Below are 13,693 nucleotides of genomic sequence, written 5' to 3'. Positions count from 1 at the left end.
TTGACATGACTTTTGTGCAAAAAGGCGATGTCATTGAAGCAGGGGGCCAGGACCGCTGGGCGGAGAGAGCTGCACTGGGGCTGTGAGAGGTGGCTGGTGATCTGCTGTGGCCTTGGGGGAGGAAAAGACAAAGGGAAGTGCCGAGAGGGCTTTCATCTGTTCGAGGAGACTGACAGGTCCCCGGAGGCCTGGCTGTTGATAAGCAAAGGTTGTTTTTCCCTTAAGACAGTTGGAAGTTTCCACAAGGCTGTCACACTCCGCCTGCCACACACATTTGTCAGTGGGCTGCAGGTTATAAAGATACTTACTTTTGTCTACATTTCCTTCTGCCTGTGTTCCCCGCATCAATCACTGCGTCCAGTTTTAGGATATTCCCATCAGCCCCAAGAGATCCCTTTCTGCCCATGTGCCGTCAGCGCCAGCCCCCAGCTCAGATAGCCACACCAGCTTTCTGTGTCTTTACGGACAGTCCCTAACGTGGAATGAGGACAGGAAGCAGGGCCTTCTGGGCTGAGTCCCTCTCACTCAGCAGAATGTCCCTGCGTTTCATGCATGTGGTAGCTCCTCTCAGTGCTTGGTTCCTTTCGTTGCTGAACCGTATTCCGTCATAGGAAAACAGCGCCTTTTTGCCGATCCGTTCCCCAGTGGAAAGACAGCTGGATTGTTTTCAGTTTGGGGCCGTTAGGAATAATATCGCCGCAAACATCCACGTGCAAGTGTTCATGCGGATATAGCTTTTCACTTCTCTTGGGAAGGCTGAGTCCTCGGAGTGGAATGGCTGAGTGGTATGATAAGTTTCCGTTTCACATTTTAAAGCAACCGCTGAGTTGTATTCCATAGTGGTTTTCTCCTTTGACCCTCCCCCAGCCCTCCTCCCCTCCAAACCCCACCCCCCAGTTTTCCTCCATCCTTGCCAGCGCTTCCGGTCGTCCTTTAGAACAGAGCTATCGTGGCGGGGGTGCAGTGGTCTCTCCTGTGATTCTGACTGGGACTTCTCCACTGACCGATGATGTAGAGCATCATTTTATGTGTTTATGAGCCATTCCTGTATCTTCTCCAGTCAAATGACTATGGCAATGTCTCGCCCATTTCTTAGCTGGGCTGTCTTATTGAGTTAAAAGAGTTCTTTATATATTTTGGATACAGGTTCATTATTGCATAGACGATTTGCCAGTATTTTCTTGCAGTTTTTAGTTTTTCATTTTCTTAATTATCTATTTTGAAACACACAAAGTTTTTAATTTTGATGAAGTCCATTTGAACAAAAATAAATTGTAATGAATTCTACTTTTGCTACCGTCTTCAAGCACCTTTTGCCTAACCCGAAGTTAGGCAAGTTCCCTACACGGTTTTCTTTTTTTTTTTTTTTTTTTTAAAGATTTTATTTATTTATTTGACAGAGAAAGATCACAAGCAGACAGAGAGGCAGGCAGAGAGGAGGAAGCAGGCTCCCCGCTGAGCAGAGAGCCCGATGCGGGACTCGATCCCAGGACCCCGAGATCATGACCCGAGCCGAAGGTAGCGGCTTAACCCACTGAGCCACCCAGGCGCCCCCCTACACGTTTTTCTAACAGGTTTGGTGTCACTTAATCTTGGAGGTCACAGAGTTCTTCTGTGGGGAAGTGGTACTTAAGCTGAGATCTGAAAGCCAGGTAGGAGGCAAGGGGGCAGGAAGAGATTCCCACTCGGGGAAACAGCAGGTGCGCAGCCAAGGCTGTTGGGATCGTGTTGGGTTCGATGAGGTAGAAGGCGGCCCTGAGTGCTGGGCGCAGTGAGTGTGGTGGTGCCTGACTGGAGAGCTGATGGGATTCTGCAGGGCCCGCGGGGCGGTCCTCCTGTTGCAGAAAACCGACCTTCCTGCTTCAGAGCCAGAATAGAACTCGGGAGACGAGTCTGGGATGAAGAGGAACCGGAGCTTTATTGCTTTGCCAGGCAGAGGCGTCTGTGGCAGGTTATGGCCTTCAGAAACTGCAGGCCCTCCCGAAGGAAGGCACTGCAGGGTTTGCTAGGGAAATACAGGAGCTAGCCAGATTTGACAGGAATTGTGTTCATCTACCAGCCGCCTTTGTCATGTCTGTAAGGTGACACGAGGTTCTTGAAACAAAAGGCTAAGAAGAAGGGAGGGAGGTTTGTGGAAGAGAGGGAAAAGGTTACTTGAAAATGAAATTTTGGGCGCCTGGGTGGCTCAGTTGGTTAAGTGACTGCCTTTGGCTCAGGTCATGATCCTGGTCTCCTGGGATCGAGTCCTGCATCAGGCTCTCTGCTCAGCGGGGAGTCTGCTTCTCCCTCTGACCCTCCCTTCTCGTGCTCTCTCTCTCTCTCTCTCTCTCTCTGTCTCTCATATAAATGAATAAAATCTTAAAATGAAATTCTGCTGTAGCATTAGTGCAGCCATTTTGATTTTTGTTCAGCTTTGAGCTTTTCAGTGTTCCTACTCCCAGGAGCTGTTGGGCCAGAGAGGGCGTGACATGATCAGATTTGCTTTGTAGGACAGTCCCTCTGGCTGCTGTGTGGAAATGGATTGGGAAGGCGGCCAGTGTGGATTTGGACTGACCAGCTTGGGGACTCTTGTTTCCCGGTTAGTGAGACCTAATGACAGCTCTGACCCCATGGGCTTGTGAAACCAGAGAGCGCCCCCTGGTGTTTGAGAGCCTGCCTTGAGTTCAGGAGGCTCTAGTAAGGGGGAGTGAGACAGTGCCCAGGGCTGCACTCCCTTCCCTTGCACACACGTACTTTTGGTTGTGTTCATTGGGTTTTTCTTTTTCCAGGAGATAGAATTTGCACCCAGCAATTTCGTTTAAACACCTTCACTGCTTTCTTTCTTCCTAAGATTTTGGGGAAAATTGAAAGCAAGTGGGGCGCCTGGGTGGCTCAGTGGGTTAAAGCCTCTGCCTTCGGCTTGGGTCATGGTCCCAGGGTTCTGGGATCGAGCCCCGCATCAGGCTCTCTGCTCAGCGGGGAGCCTGCTTCCTCCTCTCTCTCTGCCTGCCTCTCTGCCTGCTTGTGATCTGTCAAATAAATAAAATCTTTAAAAAAAAAAATTGAAAGCAAGTTACTTATTCATTCATGCATCCATTCATTTAAAAAAAAAGTACATACAACTCTCACCACTCCGCTACACACACAGAACACAAGAACAGCAAGTCCTCTTGTTGGGGGAAGGAACATCTTTGGGTAAGTGTGGCTCCTAATTTGGGGTCCTGGTAGCATAGGACTGACCCACCTGTTCTCTTAATTCAGGCAGTCATGGGGGAAATGTCACTGAGTCCGATGAATACAAGAGAACCATGAAGGCAGCACAAACTGTGAGGTTGTGATCCACTAATTCAACATAAGATGACTGCAAGACATTTTCAAGGACTGCAGTATCCAGTTTAAACACTGAGCTTTTATTTTAGTTTTGAAACACAAAACGTGGAAGAATCTTTTCTGTGCTTTTCCATGAGTGTCCTCTGATTGACTCAGTGAACTAATAGAAGCAAATTACTATTTCTCAAAGGGATTACAGTAAATCTAATTCATTTTATCCTTCAAAATACGACAGAGCGCGCTGGGATTTCTAGGCCAAGGGTGAGAAGTGTCTTACTCAGAAAACTAAAATGTATTCTTTTTACTAAGTGTTTCCTACTCTGTCTGCGAAACGGATACCAGAGAACATATTGCCCTTTTTATAGTTTTCTGAAGTAAACAGAGAGAAAGGTTTTTCTTGGAGTTACAGAGAAATACAGGTAATGAAACGCCCGCTCTAAGGAAAGGAAATAGAACGTGGTGTTGAAATCCCTTTGCTGGGTCATCTTACTTTGTAATGTCCAAAATGGTAAATGGCAGGTAAATTTTGAGTGTCAGGCGATTCTAGTAAATTGGGAAATATTTCGTGTCTCATGGCATACCCATAATCCCAAAGGAAAGATGTTAGGGTTAGGACAGGAAGTGAGAGGAATGAAAAAGAAGAAATCAACTCTCGTACCGATGGGCGTTTTCTGAAGGAACCCACATAGGTTGTGTTTTGTTTTGTTTTTTTAAGATTTTATTTATTTATTTATTTGACAGAGAGAAAGAGAGAGAGCGAGAGAAATCACAAGTAGGCAGAGAGGCAGGCAGAGAGAGAGGGGGAAGCAGGCTCCCCGCTGAAAAGAGAGCCTGATCTGGGGCTCGATCTCAGGACCCCAGATCATGACCCAAGCCAAAGGCAGAGGCTTAACCCATGAGCCACCCAGGCGCCCCCCCACATGGGTTTTTGTAAGTAAGTTTATGAAATAGTAAAGCTGAGCCCAAACCAGAAAGCTTGTTTGTCGTCAAGAGCCTTGTCATGAATTGCCTCCTGCGTGAAGAGTAAACAGAGTTGGTCGAGTGCAGACGGGGACAATGGATAAAGGAAGTTCAAAGTCCTGAGACTGTTTACCCCAAATGCTGATCAGGTCACCTCTCTGCAGCGCTGTGCGCCGGCAGCTCCCCTGAGGTCAGAGCCGTGTGTATGTTGCATCGCGTGTCATCCTCGCACGGTGGGATGTTTGTGTTTTCTTTAAGTGCTTTAAAATCTTGTCTCATTACCCAGGGCCGTAGTTTATACACCAGCCTCCTTAAAGGGCGGGTGGAAGAGAAGGGTCCCCGCTGTGTTCGTCTCCCAGAAGAAACTCAGCTTGCTTCACGAGATCTGTAGGCAGACTTTTTCATAAAATGACATACGTGGGGAACCTTTTTTGTTGGTGTGTTTTTTCTCTCCTGCTTACGAGTATATACAAAAAGAGACAGTGATGAAATGAAAGTAATTGTGTGTTGGCTTAGACTAATAAACCTTTCTCTCGAGTGGGTGTTTCCTGAAGGCCGCGCCTTCTCTCTCTCTCTCTCTCTCTCTCTCTCTCTCTCTCTCTCGTCTCGTAAGGAGTCGTCTGTTCACTCATTTCATGATCACTGTTGAGTTCCCGCTTTGCACCTGGCGCAGTGGAAGACCACGGAATACCCCCCACAAAAACAACCTATTCCTGTGGGTTGGTAATGTGAAAAACAAAGGCAGAAGAAAAATTATTAAAGTTTCTTACTACTTAGAGCGCACTGACAAGTCCTTGAAACAGGCAGAGTGTGACCTTCCTCTGGGAACTCAGCTGCCTTGACGTTGACTCTTTGCTGAGGGCAAAAGGCAATCTTAACCCGCCCCCTCTGCCCTCGGGATCCTGTGAGTCTACTTTAAACATACAGAAATTCCTTTGGAAGCTCCGTTTATCTCTGCCCCCTCCAAGATACCTGTTGGCAGCCGTCCCCCAAGCATATGACCCACCAATACACATCTCAAGAGTCTCATGATGGAGTTTTTACTAAACAGTAATAAATGACCTTTTCCTTACAATAGCTGGCCCCCTCCGGATCCTGGAAACCTTGCTTCCAAACTACCTGGGAGGTTTGTTCTGTCCTTAACCCCCTCCCAACTTGAAGGTAAATAATCAGCCACCTCTGACAACCCCAGTGCACGTCTTTCTGCCCATGGGTCCTGTCTCCGGGGTTTAAGAAAACCACCGTTTTGCACCTAAGATGAATCAAGAATTCTTTCTTGGTGGTCAGCGCCTGACCTCACCAACATTCCAAAACTACCTCATTGGATTGTGCGGGCAGGCCTTCATTCTAGGGAGTGTTGACATTTTCTGGATCATTCGTGAAAAGGACAGGGTCACATCACAGTTTTCATAACACTGAATCCTGTTTTAGGATTGTTAGCGCCGTTGATGTTATACTCTCCTCACAACAAAATAATCTTGTGTATGAACTGCTGTCATTTTAGCTGAGTACGGACAAGGGAGTTCCCATAGTCTCTTGCGTGTGTTGACTGGATGGAGAGCCTCCAGGTTAATGCTGTTCTGAGTAAACTCTCAGGCCTCCCTCGGTCTCTGCCGACTTTGCATTGTTGTTACCCTAAAGGAAAGATTTATTGCTTCATTTTGTAAATAGGAATTTCGGGAAGTGATTCAGAAGCCGCATTTTGTTGATCATTTGGAGGTGATTTGGTATTTTTGAAGAACGCTGTTTTTAAGCCTTCCCAGATTTCTCAGCCAACCCTCCCCTAGTCCCCGGGTAATGGCCTTTTTGTGTCACCGTGCATCCTGTTAAGCCCAGGTATTTCTGAGTACGCACTGACTGTATCGACCTGTCTGATGTCATGGTCCATTGCCAGCCCGAGAGCTCTGGTAGCCACTCCCCCCCCCACCCCCCACGTTTAGCCCCGAAGAGGATGCTTGCTTGTTGTCAGCCCTTCTGGGGTCTTGCTCTTGTTTCCTGGCAGCCGCGCCTCGTTCCCTGAGCTGCTGTGGCTGTTTCTCTCCTGCCTCACTGCCTCCTGAACATCTGGCCTGCTGTGCTCGCCTCAGGCCGCTCTGCGGTCAAGCCAGCAGTTGAAAGCCTGCCGCCGAGATCAGCTGGTACAGCTGGTGTTCCCGGCCCCCGGACATTTGGCATTTTGTGATTGTGACCCTTTCGTTCATCTGACTTTTGCTGATCCGTCATCGGCACTAAGGCTGCCGAGCTGAAAGTGTAACATGAAGAACTTTCTTCTCTGCCTCTTAAGTCTAGTGCTTAGGGCCCTCGGAAATAAACGGACAAAAGACAGTTTAATAGGAGAAAAGGCGTACAAATTTTACTTGCATGTTCACATTTTAATTTTTAGATGCACACAGAGGCCCTCCTAGAAAAGAAGGGAAGACCCAGAGGCCAGAGTCATACCCGCAGGCTTATAGCCTGTCCGAGCAGAGGGTGATAACCAGAAAAGACCCAGACAAAGAGGGAGAGTTAGGCGCCTGGGGTGGTAAATTACAGGAAGGTCCATAGATGGGGGGACCCAGTGGCAGGTGACGGTTACTTACTAAGGTTCACCACACAGAGGCGAGTCGGTGCCGTCTCTGATGGCGAGTCATCCCCGGGGATTAGGACTCCCCTTCCGAGCGCCTGGGTGGCTCAGTGGGTTAAGCCTCTGCCTTTGGCTCAGGTCACGATCTCAGGGTCCTGGGATCGAGTCCCGTATCGGGCTCTCTGCTCCGCGGGGAGCCTGCTTCCCCCCGCATGCCTCTCTGCCTGCTTGTGATCTCTCTCTCTCTGTCAAATAAATAAATAAAATCTTAAAAAAAGACTCCCCTTCCTCTTCCTGGTTATGTGAGAGGGAAACACTTCACATGTCACATTTAGACAGAAAGGGGAAGGTTAAAGAGCTTTCTTTCCCTTTGCACCTGCTGTTTCTCAGCTGCCTTCAGCTCAAAGTAATCTCCGTGCCAAAGTGGCAAACTTCAGAAATTCTCAAAATTCTCTCTGAACCCCATTTCCAATCAAGAGTACGCACCCCTGACATTTCCTACTTGTCTCTCTCATTTTCTGGTTCCTCTTTCTACCAGGCATTAAAGCCTTCGTGGCTAGAAGTCCCTACCACGGCCCCCACCGTGGCGGCCCGCTCCCCGCCCGCTCCTCCTTTCTTCAGACTCGTCTGTCTCCCTGCCCGTGTCTCCCCGTCCGTGTCTCCCTGCCCGTGTCTCCCCGTCAAACCCCAGTTGATCAGAGAAGTGGTGGGGAGGAAGCAAGCGTGGCAGACCTCATTTCTGTTCACTTTTCAGTGTCCGGATCTTCTCAAAGCTCCCAAACACCATATTCTGCTGACTTAGAAGAGGCATATAAAAACATGCAAATCTCCAATTGGGGAAATTTCAGGAAGGAGCACTAAGGGAAGTGAGAAAAAGCTGACTATTCAGCAGGCCACCCCCACGTGTCGGCAGCTTCCCCGCTGGTCCCTTCCTCGGGCATCTTCTTCCTCTGCTTCAGGACTCAAGGCTCTGCTCGGGGGCCATCTCCTGCCATCCCCGCCAGCTGCCCCACCAGCCTTCCCGGGAAGCCCGCAACCCATCTCTCATCGCCGTCTTATTAGCTGGCCGCGAGGGCTTATGGCTGCCATTTATAATACTAATTTATTCATAAGTCACCTGCTTGTGAGTTTTCAACAGCTTGCAACCGAAAGTGATAAATCCCCATTTCTAAAATATTTTTCTGGAAATAATTACATTTCCAACAGATATGATCAGCTTTCAGGCATTCTGAGATTTGACTGTTGCGAACCTTTTAGAGGCTGACATTTCCAACTTGTGGCTTGAGAACATTTATAATGAGAGGCCCTTGCCTCCAGAAGCACATTGAGTTTTGTGTCCCATGTGATAAATGTTTTATATGGCAAATACACGCAGTGTTCGTTTCCGGTGCGTGTAAATGTTGTGGGAAATATTCAGTCATTTTAAAAGTGCTAGTACTGAGGAGCGCCTGGGTGGCTCAGTTGAATATCACTGATGAATACGCAGTAATAGTAAGTAATAGTAAGTGTCGGACTCTTGATTTTGGCTCAGGTCATGAGCCAAAAAGTGTCGGACTCTTGATTTTGGCTCAGGTCATGATCTCAGGGTCGTGAGATCGAGGCCCGCATCAGGCTCCACACTCAGCAGGGAGGCTGCTTAAGAGTCTCTCTCTCCCTCCACCCCTCCCCCACTCCTGCACACACCTACATGCTTTCTCAAAAAAAGAAAATGCTACTGAATTCGGTTTTTTTTTTCTTTTTAAAGATTTTATTTGACAGAAATCACAAGTAGGCAGAGAGGCAGACAGAGAGGGAGGAGGAAGCAGGCTCCCTGCTGAGCAGAGAGCCTGATGCAGGGCTTGATCCTGAGATCATGACCTGAGCTGAAGGCAGAGGCTTTAACCCACTGAGCCACCCAGGCACCCCTGCTCCTGAATTCTTAATAGATTTGCTGTAATATATTTTCTTAGTAAATTGTCTGGAAAAGTCCACCTGCTTTTATACTTGAAAAGGTTTGAAACTATTATTCTTGAGTGTAATTTTTCAAATACATAATTTGAATTTTGGGACAGTGTAAGTAAAAACATCTCTAAAGGTGATTGTTTCAAATATTACTGCATATTCGTCAGTGATATTCAAAGTCTAAAGCAGGGCAGAATCAAGGTGGTAGAGTAGAAAGTCCCTCGGCTCGCCACCTGCCTCAGACCTGCCAAAATAACTACAGGTGCCACAGCTGGGGCTAAGCATGACCCGAAGACAAGCCCAGCAGATTTTCCCCAACTAAGATTATAAAGAAAAAGCCCCATCGAGGCAGGTAGGACGGATGGAGACACAGTTTAGTCAAGACCCACACCTTGAGCCCAGTGACCCACAATCAGGAGGGCTGTCACAACCCCAGAGGCCCTCCCTGAGGACTGGAGGGTCCCGGCCCCACACCGGACTTACCCACACAGCCAGGAAGACAAGCCTACACAATGTCTGGCTTTGAAAACCAGCGCGCTTAATTCTGGGAGAGACGGAGACCTATGGGGAACAGACATCACTGCTAAAGGCCACAGGTGTAGCCTCCCTCCTTCTCCAACCCAGCATGGAGGCAGCACTTTGAAATTCGCCTCGGTTCCAGATGAAGAAGATTCACTGACTAGTTCAGAGCATGTGCAGGAAGGGCAGGGATCTTTGGAACTTTCTCTAGGGGTGGAAGTGCTGGCCGGTGCTTTTATTTTTTTCACTTCTAGATGGCTGGCTGGGTGCTCGTGGGGACCATTTCTGATACCCTCCATCTACCGAGCTAGTACTGCTTGCCCTGTCCTGGGGCTCCCCTGTGGACTTGCCCTTCCCAACCTGCGCACCCTGGCCAGTGCCCCTCCCAATGGCCCCTGACACTACCACACCCAGCAGGTAGCCTAGCCCAAGACTGGTGCCACCCCTATCAGCCCCCACCCCAGGGGACCAGCCCCCACACACTAGAATGTTTACAGCAGTTGCAACAGACCTTGCAGAGCTGCACCGAGGACCGAGTCCACACACCAGCTCACCCAGGCCTTGCAGACAGCTGTGCCGGGGGAAGCATGCACACCAGCAGATCTGCACCAATTGTAGCCCGGCCACAGTAGGTGGGCACATGCAGCCCACACAGAGGACACGCTTGGAGCACCCAGGGGTGCAGGTAACTGGGGGAAGTTTGCACTGCTGGGCTTCAGAAGATACCTACATGAAGCCATCCTTCTAGACTGAGAGACTCAACTGACAAACCTAAGATATAGAAACAAGTGCAGAGAGGCAAAAGGAGGAAGACAGAGGAATATATTCCAAATGAAAGAACACAGCTAAACCTCAGAAAAAGAGGTAAATGAAACAGATCAACAACATACCAAGTAAAGAATTCAAAGTAATGGTCATAAAGTTGCTCATCAGACTCAGGAGAAGAATGGATGAACACAACGCAAACTTCAACAAAGAAGTAAAAACTTTAAAAAGTAACCACCCAGAGTCAAAGAATACATACAGTAACTGAAATGAAAAATACACGGGGGGTGCTCCACAGCAGAGCAGATGATGCGGAAGAACAGGTCAGTGATGTGGAAGACAAGGCAGTGGAAATCAACCAACTGGAACAGCAAAAAGTAAGAAGAATCAAAAAGATGAGAAAGGTTTAAGAGACCTCTGGGACTACATCAAGCATAGTAACATTTACATTATAGAGGTCCCAGAGGGAGAAGAGAGAGAGAAAGGGACAGAAAACCTATCTGAAGAAGTAATGGCTGAACCCTTTCCTATCCTGGTGAAGGAAACAGACACTCAAGTCCAGGAAGTACAGAGAATTCCAGATAAGATGAAGCCAAAGAGACTCATAGGAAGACATAATCAAAATGTCAAAAGTAAAAGACAAAGAAAGAATCTTAAAAGCAATAGGAGAGGGGCACCTGGGTGGCTCAGTTGGTTAAGCCTCCAACTCTTGATCTCAGCTCAGGTCTTGATCTCAGGGTTGTGAATTCAAGCTGGGCGTGGAGCCTACTTTAAAAAAAAATAATAAGAGAAAAACAATTAGTTGCATACCAGGGAATCTCCTCACGACCCCGTAAGATGGTCAGCTGATGTCCAGCAGAAACTTTGCAGATTTGAAGGGAATGGCATCATATATTCAGAGTGCTGAAAGAAAGCACTTAGAACCAAGATACTCTACCTGGCAAGGTTACCACTCAGTATTGAAGGAGAGATAGGGGTTTCCCAGACAAGACAAGACATGAAGGAGTTCATCACCACTAAGTGGCCTTGCAAGAAAATTAAAGGGAATTCTTTATTTTTTTAAAGTTTTAATTTAAATTCCACTTAGTGAACATCCAGTGTAATATCAGTTTTAGGTTTCCCATATAGTGATCAGCACTGCCCTACATCACCCAGTGCTCATCACAAGGGTGCTCCTTAATCCGTGTCACCTTTTCAGCATATCCCCTCACCCACCTCCCTTCTGGTGACCATCAGTTTGGTTTATATTTCAGAATCTGTTTCTTGGTTTGCCTCTCTCTCTCTTTTTTTTTTCCCTTTGCTCTTTGTTTCTTTTCTCCCCCCCCCCCTTTTTTTAAAAGATTCTATTTATTTATTTGACAGAGAGAGTGTGAGCACACAAACAAGGGGAGCCGTGGGGAGAGGGAGAAGCAGGTTCCCTGTTGACCAAGGAATCCAACATGAGACTCAATCCCAGGACCTGGGGATCAAGACCTGTGCCAAAGGCAGACACTTAACTGACTGAGCCACCCAGGTGCCCTTGCTCTCTGTTTCTTAAGTTCCACATATGAGTGAAATCATATGATCTTTGCTTTTTTCTGACTGACTTATTTTACTTAGGCTAATGTTCTCTAGCTCCATCCATGTTGTTGCAAATGGCATGAGTTCATTCTTTTATGTGGCTGAGTAATATTCCATGTTGTGTGTGTGTGTGTGTGTGTTTTATATATGTACCATCTCTTCTTTATCTATTCATCAGTTTAGGACACTTGGGCTGTTTCCATAATGTGACTATTGTAGAGAATGCAGCTATGTATACTTCAGGTTGCATGTATCCTTTCGAATTCGTATTTTTGTATTATTTGGGTAAATACCTAGTAGTGTGGTCCCTGGATCATAGAATAGTTCTATTTATTTTTAACTTTTGCAGGATCTCTATACTGTTTTCCAGAGTAGGTGCAAAATGGGCCTTTTTAAAATAGAGAAGAAATGACCATCATTAGAAATAAGAATATTATAAAAGAAAAATTCTCACTGGTAACAGTGAACATATAGTAAAGGTAATAGATCAACCACCTATGTAACTAGTATGACTTTTAAGAGACAAAAGTAATAATCATCAATTCACAAAATAAGATGTAAAATATCTCCAAAACTTAAAACATCAGCTGGGGAAGCAGGGAGGGAATGTAGTCATTTTAGACTATGTCAAAACTTAAGCGACCACTAACTTAAAATAGCCTGCTGTGTACATAGGATGTTATACAGGAACCTCATGAACCACAAACCAAAAACCTATAATAGATACACAAAAAAATAAAGAGAAAGGAGTACAACACAACACTAAGGAAAATCACCAAGTCACAAGGGAAGAGAGCAAGAGAGGAAGTACAGAAACAACCAGAACACAATCAGCAAAATGGCTGTAAGCACATACCTGTTAATAATTACTTTAAATGTAAATGGATTAAGTGCTGCAAAAACAGACTCTACTCCATCAAAAAATTTTTAGAACTACGAAAAGAATTCAATCAAGTTGTAGTGTACAACATTAATATATATATAAATCTGTTGCATTTCTGTACATAAGAACAAGAAATTAAGACAACAGTCCCATTCATAACGGCATCAAAAAGAATAAGATGCCTAGAGATGAATTCAACCAAGGAGGTGAAAAACCTGTACTCTGAAAACTACAAGACATTAATGAAAGAAATTGAAGATGACACAAATGGTGATATACCATATTCATGGATTGGGAGAATTAATACTGTTAAAGTGGACATACTACCTAAGGCCATCTAAAGATTCATTGTGATCCTTATGAAACGCTAATGGCATTTTTCATAGAGCTACAACAGATAATCCTAAGATTTGCGGTTGGGGGGGCACAAAAGATGCCCAACAGCCAAAGCATTCGCTTGAGAAAGATCTAGCCACAGGTGAGGTGCAATCCACATTTCTGCCAGCCTAATTAGTGACAGTGAAGGTTGAGACCGCAAAGGCCCCTTATGGACCGGGACCCTTTATGACAGGTTCCCCTTAGAGCAGACAGAGACAGAGAGAATGCTGCTGCTGCTCAGCGGCTGTTTGGCTGTACCACACTGGTACCCGCATCTCTGGTTGGCAGAGACCTGAGTGAATGTTCTCACTAGTGGTGAAGCCAAGCTTTGAAGATGCATAACACAACAAAAGGAAAACTGCAGCCAGTCTTCTTGTATACACGCTAAGAGCTTTAGCTATGCCTTGGGTCTCCCAGAGCCAGTACCGATTCGTAAGAGGGATATGCCACTGGGTCAGAGATCATGTGGTATTTTACCGTGTACCTCATTGCAAAGAAATTTTCTCTAGGTTGCTTGGTGACCTAGTGTCACAAAAACCTATTTTGTAACCAACTTGTGCTGTCACAGGGATTTTCCATTAGGTGGTCAGCTCTCTGAGAGCGTTCAAGTGCTCAGCTGCTGCCCACTAGTTACACGGGCTTGGTGCCGAAGATGTCCCTTAGCAAAAGCCTTTACCTCCTGGCAATGTCTGTCTAAACAGGCACCAGGCTGGTGAGAACTGTGAACTGCCCCGTCTGTGAGACGAGCTAGGACAGCAGGCTCGCAGAGCCTGTGCCTGCGTCGGGCCCTGTGCTTCTCCTCCTCGTGACCGACA

The 13,693-nt window shown here is 46.7% G+C and overlaps 1 protein-coding gene and 1 long non-coding RNA gene across 4 annotated transcripts in view; one reads left to right on the top strand and one right to left on the bottom strand.

Annotated features, from left to right (window-relative positions):
• Positions 1-13,693, top strand: part of DTNBP1 (dystrobrevin binding protein 1) — a 131,193-nt gene that overhangs the window by 96,563 nt on the left and 20,937 nt on the right. The gene's annotated exons all lie outside the window — the stretch shown is intronic.
• Positions 4,509-7,043, bottom strand: LOC309865469. 2 transcript variants are annotated; one of them, XR_014312113.1, is made up of 3 exons: positions 6,849-7,043; positions 5,587-5,904; positions 4,509-4,722 (listed from the first exon to the last, which is right to left on the bottom strand). It is a non-coding gene; the product is annotated as an uncharacterized lncRNA (long non-coding RNA). The 2 variants fall into 2 exon arrangements; XR_014312114.1 differs by having other exon boundaries at positions 4,509-4,665.

This window comes from Mustela nivalis (genome assembly GCF_964662115.1).
Source record: "Mustela nivalis genome assembly, chromosome: 5".
In the NCBI taxonomy this organism is placed as follows: Eukaryota; Metazoa; Chordata; class Mammalia; order Carnivora; family Mustelidae; genus Mustela; species Mustela nivalis.
Note: the sequence above shows the minus strand (reverse complement) of the source record. Positions and strands in the feature narration are given on the sequence as shown.